The 8,601-nt window shown below is 54.0% G+C and overlaps 1 pseudogene; it reads left to right on the top strand.

Moving 5' to 3' along the window:
- The first annotated feature begins 423 nt into the window (after window positions 1-423).
- Window positions 424-1,884, top strand: LOC119272893 (annotated as a pseudogene).
- Window positions 1,885-8,601: the final 6,717 nt, after the last annotated feature.

An 8,601-nucleotide genomic window follows, 5' to 3' on the forward strand; every position in this document is an offset into this window, starting at 1 on the left:
TTTCACCTCCGCCTCGTCAGCTAAGGGCATGTACAATGCATAGCCTCATGGTGATGCCTCGCATGCCATGTAGGATCGGATATGACGTAAAGTAGGTTCGGATAGGGAAGCGGGATCCTTTCCAGTAGGCTGGTGCTTGAAGAGAAAAAGTGTGATTCGGTGACAAAAGCTAAAAAGATTGGAGTAAAAAGTAGAGATGCATGTGTAGTAGAGTCTTTATTTTTTATTTTTTAATGAGGTCCATTAGTGGTAGCTTGCATTGGGGAGAAAAAATAAATATAGGTGTCTTAAATTATTTTTTATCATGGGGCATATGTATCCATATGCCATCATTGGACATGCCCTAAAGCTCCAACCTTTCTCTGGTCTCCTTCCTTCCCAATAAGGCCCACCTCCGGCGAGCGAGCGAGAGAGAGCGCGGCCATGGCGGGAAAGGGGAGCAAGAAGGACATCGAATCCGTCCTCATGCAGGCCATGCTGGCCGCCAAGACGGTGCGGGCGCAGCGCGACCGCCTCCTGCAGCTCCAGCAGCGCCTGCAGGACCTCCAGGCCGACGCCACCCCCGCCGTCGTTGAGGCGGACGCGGACGCGGACGCCAAGCTCAGGGAGCTCGCCTCCAACCTCTTCAAGGTCTACTACATCGGCCTGGAGGCCGGCGCCCGCATCCTCACGACCTGCGTCCACCTCGCCGCGGAGAAGGGCATTCGCTTCTCCCCGCCCAACCTGGCTTTCGCAGTCATGCCCGACGAGCAGCTCCACGACGCGCTGCTCGCGCAGCAGTTCCCGGCCCGCCCCAGCCCATCGACCGCGTCATGGTCGCCGTCTTGGCCATCAAGCTGCTGGAGGAGCACCTCCTCCCGCGCTGCGTCAAGTGCCTCATCGGCGGCGAGGCCCCCGTCCCCGGCAAGAACGCCGACTCCTCCTCGCCCGACAGCAGCCCCGACAGGGACGACAACCCGGTCGCCGCCGCCTCCGAGGCCCTCGCCAAGGTTGACCTCTCCGACGACCCGGACGCCACCGCCACCGCCAAGTCCGGCTCCAGCAAGCCCCGTCAGGCAGCCAGAGGCGGCGGCGGCGACGTGGGCAAGTCGCTCGACTACCTGTACCGCGCAAACAGGATCGCGGGCCTCGCCGTGAAGCACATCGACGTCGCCGTCGCCGTCGACGTCCTCTCCCGCTTCATGGACCCCAAGAAGCTCGCCAGCCTCGCCGAGTTCTGCGACGACCACGCCTACATCTCCGAGGTCTGTCCAAACTCTCCAAACCTTTGCTCTTTTCGTCTCCTTCCTCCTAGTCCTAGATGAAAATGATGAATCCATGGATGGATCTGACGGTCGAATCCATTGGTTCGCTTGCTGCAGGAGGGTTTCTATGATTCTATCTAGCATCCAATTGACTACTTCACCTCATCGATCAAGCCATGCTCTCCTTATCGGTCTTCTCTTTAACTTACCAATCCAGACAGACAGGCCTGTGGTTTCAGTTCAGTTTGGTCAGATTTATCTGCTGCCGTGCTCTTCTATTTGTGCTCAATTCATTCATGAACGGCCGTGGCTATCTATCTTAGCTTCATCATATCAATTAGGGGTAATCAATGTAGTACTGTGATCATGTTGATCTGCATCTTATCTTATCTGTGGGACAAATGATCGAATCGAATCTCAGGAGATATCTTAATTAGCTTCATGTATCGTAGTAGTTCGAATGTCGTAGCTGCATCTTGTTCGTGGAAGATGGAATCGAATCGCATGACAAAATTGGGATTTTGGACGTGCTACTACTATGTGTTTTAGTAATCATGTACTCTAATGCCATTTTTCTGTTCAGATCCTAGCTGGCTTGCATCCCCAGTTTGTGAATCATGTTTTCTTGAATGTGGCGTAACAACATTCTAGTGTGTTTGGCAATCCTCCTACACGCCTTTTTTTAGCCGAATCGTCCTGAATGCTGGTTTATCTGGGAAAGTTTGCTTGAACTCCCTGTTATCCAGAATGTTTGGCGGCCTTCTTCCTTAATGTCATTATGTGTGTTGTTCTGATGTCCCTACTCCTTCTTTTGAATCATTATATTGAAGATGGAAGTATAGAACCAGCATACATGATCTGGAACCTTTTGATTTCAGTTGCATTGCTGGTCGTACAGGAGCTCCTGCCAGTCGCCTAGTTCATCTATATATGCTCTCTAGTTCATGCAACCTTTTGATTTCAGTGCAGTCGGATCAGATTACTCTGCTGCATGCTCCAAATTTGTGTCAAATTAATTTCTGGGCGACCGTGGCTATCTTAACTAGCTTCATTAGGGGTAAATGTCGTATGCAGTGTAATGTTGATCTTGGACATACTATATGTGAGACAACTGAATCAGATCAGATTGCAGTTTCAGCGCATGTAAAAATTGAGATTTTGGACATGCTACTAATATGTCTTTAATCATTTTCTGGGATGGCATTTGCTTCGATCATAGGATAGTAATCTAGATTGATTAGTGAATGTGTTAATCCCCAGTTCGGTAATGTTGGAAACGAATATTTTGGCAATGCAACTCGATGTATTGATCGGTGCATAGCGCACGTATATATGGAGTACAAGGTGGGCCACAACCTCAACTATACAATGACTAGGAGGTGGGCCGGACTATACAATATACATGCACAAACCATATATTCAACACCCCCCCCGCAGTCGAAGCGTCGCCGGAGACGCAAAGACTGGACCTGAACTCCTCGAAAACAGAAGTAGGCAGTCCTTTGTCATAACATCGGCAAACTGTTGTGCCGTCGGGACATGGAGGACCCGGATGCGCCCAAGGGCCACCTGCTCACGAACAAAGTGTATGTCGAGCTCAATGTGCTTCGTTCGTCGATGATGGACCGGGTTGGCGGAGAGATACACGGCGGAGACGTTGTCGCAGTAGACGAGTGTGGCCTTGTGAACATCACAAAGCAACTCCTGGAGCAGCTGACAAAGCCAAGAGCATTCGGCAACGGCGTTAGCCACTGCCCGATACTCTGCCTCGGCACTCGAGCGAGAGACTGTGGGCTGTCGCTTGGAAGACCAAGAGATCAGAGACGGCCCAAGGTAGACACAGTACCCCGAAGTGGAGCGCCGTGTGTCCGGGCAGCCAGCCCAGTCCGCATCAGAGTAGGCGACGAGGTCGGTAGAGGTGGAGGCCGTAGTGTAAGTCCCATGGACGAGTGCCACATATGTAACGGAGGATACGCTTCACCAAGGTCCAGTGAGAGTCACTGCTGAACGGCATACTGCAAGTCGGGGCGCGTCAGAGTGAGGTACTGCAAGGCACCCACAATGGAGCGATAGAAGGCCGCGTCGGATGCGAGAGAGCCCTCCAGAGCTGAAACCTTGGCCTTGGTGTCAACAGGTGTGTGAGCAGGCTTGCAGTTAAGCATGCCGGCACGATCGAGAAGCTCATGGGCGTAACGCTGCTGGTGCAGAAAGGACCCATCTGGCCGTCGAACCACCTCAATGCCGAGGAAGTAGTGGAGGGGCCCCAAGTCCTTCAGGGCAAACTCATCGCGAAGACGAGCAGTAAGCCGCTGGACAAGCGCGACAGTGGAAGCCATCAGGATGATGTCGTCGACGTAGAGTAACAAGTAGGTCGTGTCAACCCCGTGATGGTACACGAAGAGGGACGCGTCGGAGCGGGTCGATGTAAATCCGAGCGTCTGCAGGAAGGCAGCGATGCGCTGGTACCAGGCCCGAGGCACCTGCTTCAACCCGTAAAGAGAATGGGAGAGCAAGCACACATGATCTGGATGTGTGGCGTCGACGAAGCCGGTGGGCTGCTCACAGAACACCTGCTCGGCGAGGTGGCCGTGCAAGAAGGCGTTGGAGACATCCAACTGATGCACGGGCCAAGCTCGGGAGACGGCCAGCTGAAGCATGGTGCGGATCGTGCCCGGTTTAACAACCGAAGCAAAAGTGTCGGTGAAGTCCACGCCCGCACGTTGCCGAAAGCCTCGAACCACCCAACGAGCTTTGTAGCGCTCAAGAGTCCCGTCGGGACGAGTCTTATGCCGAAAGACCCACTTGCCCGTGATGATGTTGGCACAAGGTGGCCGAGGGACAAGCTGCCAGGTGCGGTTCCGTTGGAGCGCATCGAACTCTTCCTGCATCGCAGCGAGCCAATGAGGGTCCCGAAGGGCGGCTCGAGCTGACGATGGGAGAGGGGACGGCTCGGAGACGGAAGTGGCGAGAAGATACTCATCGCGGGTGTACCGCGTACTCGGCCGGAAGGTACCGGCCCGAGAGCGAGTCATCGGGCGGGGCAGCGAGTCCGGGGAGACGGGCGAGGACGAAGAAGAGCCCGCCGCCACTGAGGCCGCGGGCGAGGCCGCCGTGGGCGAGGCCGCCGGCGAGGGCGCGGGGAAGGCCGCCGCGGGCGAGGCCGCCAGCAAGGGCACGGGGGCCGCCGAGGAGGCCCGCGCCGATGGTGGCGCAAGGGGCGTCGCAGGCGCCGAGAGGGGTGCAGCCCCTAAGGAAGCCGGTCGGGGAGGAACTCGACCCGGGGCACGGGGGGCACCCTCAAAGCTAGGGGGCAGCCCGAGAGAGGCGCCCGAGCGGCCGTCACCAGGAGCGGGTAAGGCCGCAACATCCGAAGGTACCTGCTGAAACGGAAAAACCATCTCATCAAAGTAAACGTGTCGGGAAGTGATGACCCGATGTGAGATAGGATTATAGCAGCGGTAGCCTTTGGTGTTCGGGGGATAGCCAAGAAAAATGCAGGCCATAGACCGTGGTGCGAGCTTATGAGAAGTAGTGGAAGCGATGCTAGGGTAGCACAAGCAACCGAAAATGCGAAGCTCGGTGTAGGAAGGTGGCGTGCCGAATAAAAGATGACGAGGTGCAAAATTCCCGCGAGTGCGACAGAGACGGACGTTGAGGAGTAGTGATGCGGTGGCGAGCGCGTCGGGCCAGAAACGTGGTGGCACGTTGGCGTGAAAGATGTGGGTGCGAACGCAGTCATTAAGAGTGCGAAGCATGCGCTCAGCGCGGCCATTTTGTTGCGAAGTGTACGGGCAAGTGAGACAAAAAATCGTGCCGTGTGTGGCGAGAAGGTTGCGGATTGCAAGATTATCGAACTCCTCCCCGTTGTCTGTTTGCAATGCATGAATGGGGCGACCAAACTACGTGGAGACATAGGAGTAGAATGCGGTGAGAGTGGCAACAGAATCCGACTTTCACCGCAACGGGAAGGTCCACACATAGTGCGAAAAATCATCAAGGATAACAAGATAATAGAGATAGCCCGTGTTACTTGCAACAGGAGAGGTCCAAATATCACTATGAATTAACTCAAATGGGTATGAAGCAACATGCGAGGAAGTGCTAAAGGGTAAATGAGTATGTTTGCCGAGACGACAAGCATGACAAGTGTGATCGTCGATCTTATTACACGTGAATGAAAAACTGTGAAGAATATGACGAAGGGTGGCAGGGTTGGGATGACCAAGACGAACATGCCAAAGGTCCACTCCAGCGGAAAGCGTCATGGGTGCAGCGATGGAGGATGTGGAGGAGTGGACCGGGTAGAGATCGTCGGGGCTGTCCCATCGGTGGAGCACCATCCGGGTACGGGCATCCTTAACAGAAAAGCCAAACATGTCAAATTCAACGGTGACAGGATTTTCACGTGTAAGAGAACGAACAGAAACAAGATTTTTAATGATGTCATGTGAAACGAGTACGTTAGAAAGATGTAATGGAACGGAGTTAGAAGGAAAATCAGCATGGCCGACATGAGTGATGGGCATGGAAGAACCGTCGCCCACGGTAATGCGAGCAGCAGTGTGAACAGGGTGAGCGGTAAGAAGGTTACCGGGGTTGGCAGCCATGTGAGCCGTGGCTCCGGTGTCCATGTACCAGTCGCCACCGCCAGTGTACTGCTATGGCGTGGGGGCGGTGTGGAGGGCCGCTAGCAGCGCGGGGTCCCATGGTGCCGGCGGGAGGGCCGGGGCCGACGGCAGAGGCTGTGGCGGCGGCGCCACGAGCCCACCGGCCGGAGGCAGCCCATAGGCCGCCGAGGGGCCGTAGAGCGGCGCCGGCGGATACGCCTGAGGGGCCGCGTACAGAGCCTGATGAGGGGTCGGGCGGGCGCCAAAAACACCGGGGACGGGGGCGCGCGGTATGGGCATGGAGTATGCGTGAACAACCCTCGTCCAGAGGTTCTGGCCGGCCTGCCAGGGCGCCGGCGGGAGCGGGTGCTGCGACTGGCGCGGCACCCCGCCATGGGCAGCTGGCGGCTGCTGCTGCTGCTTGCGGCCACCTCGGCCGCGACGCCCGCCCCGGCGCTGCTGCTGCTCGGCGGGGGGCGGCGGAGGGGCCTGTGGCGGCGCGAGATATGGGAACCCGGGCGGCGGCTGCACGTGGAGGGGCCCCTGGGTGGGCCGCGGCGGGGGAGCCGGAGCGGTGGGCGGCGCATGGCCGCGGGTTCCGGCGGTGGGAGTCCTATGGGTGGCCCGGGCGCGCGACATCCGCATCCTCTTCTCCTCCAGTTTCAGGTACGCGACGATCTTGGGGAAGGTCGGATTGGTGATGAGAGGGATGTTGGAGGCGGCGTTCCCGAAGTTTCCGTTCAGGCCGGCGATGAGAGTGTTGAGGAGGAGCTCGTTAGAGACCTTCTCGCCGAGGTCACGGAGCTCATCGACAAGCTTCTTGAGGCGCATGCAATAGTCGTCGACCGACGAGTCAAGCTGCTAGCACCTAAAAAACTCGCCGTGCAAGAAAACCTTGCGTTGGAGCGCGTTGTCGGTGAAGAGGCCATTGAGCTTAGTCCAAACGGCGTGAGCGTCATCATCGACGGAGACCACCGTGTGGAAGAGGTCCTTCGAGATGGTGGTGTAGAACCAGCGGATAAGAGTGGCATCGATGGACGTCCACTCCTCATCGTCCTCCATGAAACGGGAGTCCACGGAGCCATCGATGTGATCCCGGAGATTGTACTCACGGAACAAAAGAGAGAAGTCCGTCTTCCAGGCATAGTAGGTGGAGGTGAGTTGATCGAGGACGACGGGAACCCGAGCGAGAATATTGAGATCACGGATGACGACGGGATCGGGGCCGTCGAAGGGGTTGGTGCGGCGGCTGCGGGTGGTACCGATGGAACCGGGGGAGGCCATGGCCGAGAGGGGAGGGCGGCGGCGCGTGGTGAAGTGGCGCGGCGGGAGGGATGGCAGCGCGACGCGGGTGGCGGCGCTGCGGGTGGCGGGCGGAAGCGCGAGGCGGCGGCGGCACACAGGGGGGCGGCGACGCGGCGGCGAGGAGACGCGGCGGCGGCGGCGATGGGATCGCGGCGGCGGCAGCAGGAGTTAGGGTTAGGATCGTAGGTATGATACCATATTGGAAACGAATATTTTGGCAATGCAACTCGATGTATTGATCGGTGCATAGCGCACGTATATATGAAGTACAAGGTAGGCCTCAACCTCAATTATACAATGACTAGAAGGTGGGTCGGACTATACAATATACATGCACAAACCATATATTCAATAGGTAATCTTGTTCCCAATGGCGTAACAGTTATCTGTTATGGTTGTGTACTGTGATGATTGATCGATGGTCACCGAGAAACTCATGGTGAACTGCATCCTGCATATGCTCATTAGTAGAAAACAGAGCTTTAGCGCTAGTTCGTAAGGGCCTTTAGTACCGGTTTGGCACGAACCGGCGTTAAAGTATCACCACGTGGCATGAGCTCGCGCCCTAATATGTGGGACCTTTAGTACCGGTTGGTGTTACCAACCGGTACTAATTTTTTTTTTGAAAATTTTGAAAAAAAAATTTAATTTTTTTTAATTATTTGATGATTTAGTCTCTAATCACCTCTCTTAACTGCTCAAGTGTGGATCACTCATTCCAAATCATCTAACTTCTCGACCAGTCACCCATCCCTCTCACTACTCCAGCCCGAGCACGCTTAACTTTTGGGTTCTATTCTCCTTCGTTTCCGAGTCTGCACTTGTTGTTTTCCTCACAATAGTAAGATGTCAATTTTATTAACCTCAGGAGTTTAGTTTGAACATGAAGTCACACATTTCACCGTTTGAGTTTGAAACTATTATTCTAAAAAATAGTAATTATTTAGTAACGCTAATATTTCTTGAATAAGTTTGACCATAGTTTGACCACAGTTTGACCAGATTTGACCAAAATTCAAAAAATTGAAATAATTATTTAGTAACATTAATATTCTTGAATAATTATGTAGTAACATTAATACTTCTTGAATAAGTAGTTTGACCAGATTTAACCAAATTTTTTTAAACAAACTGAAATTTGACCATATCTTTTTTTCCTTTTGGAATTTGAGGATTCTAAAAAATTCCAAACAAGCCGTAGGCAGTCTCCATCGGATGCGGATTTTCGTGCTGAATTTTTTGATATATTATACGTTTTTTTCCGACATCATACGCAAAAGTTATAGCCGTTTTACATTTTCCTTACACTTTTTGCAAAACATGTCCAAATTTAAGTTTTCAAATTTTCCTAACGTGTAGATGTAGTAATATAACTACCTCTCGAAGGATTTTATTTTTTGAAGTTTTTATCATTTTCTTTTGATTTTTTCAGAACTGAAATGGCG

This window comes from Triticum dicoccoides, chromosome 3A (genome assembly GCF_002162155.2).
Source record: "Triticum dicoccoides isolate Atlit2015 ecotype Zavitan chromosome 3A, WEW_v2.0, whole genome shotgun sequence".
In the NCBI taxonomy this organism is placed as follows: Eukaryota; Viridiplantae; Streptophyta; class Magnoliopsida; order Poales; family Poaceae; genus Triticum; species Triticum dicoccoides.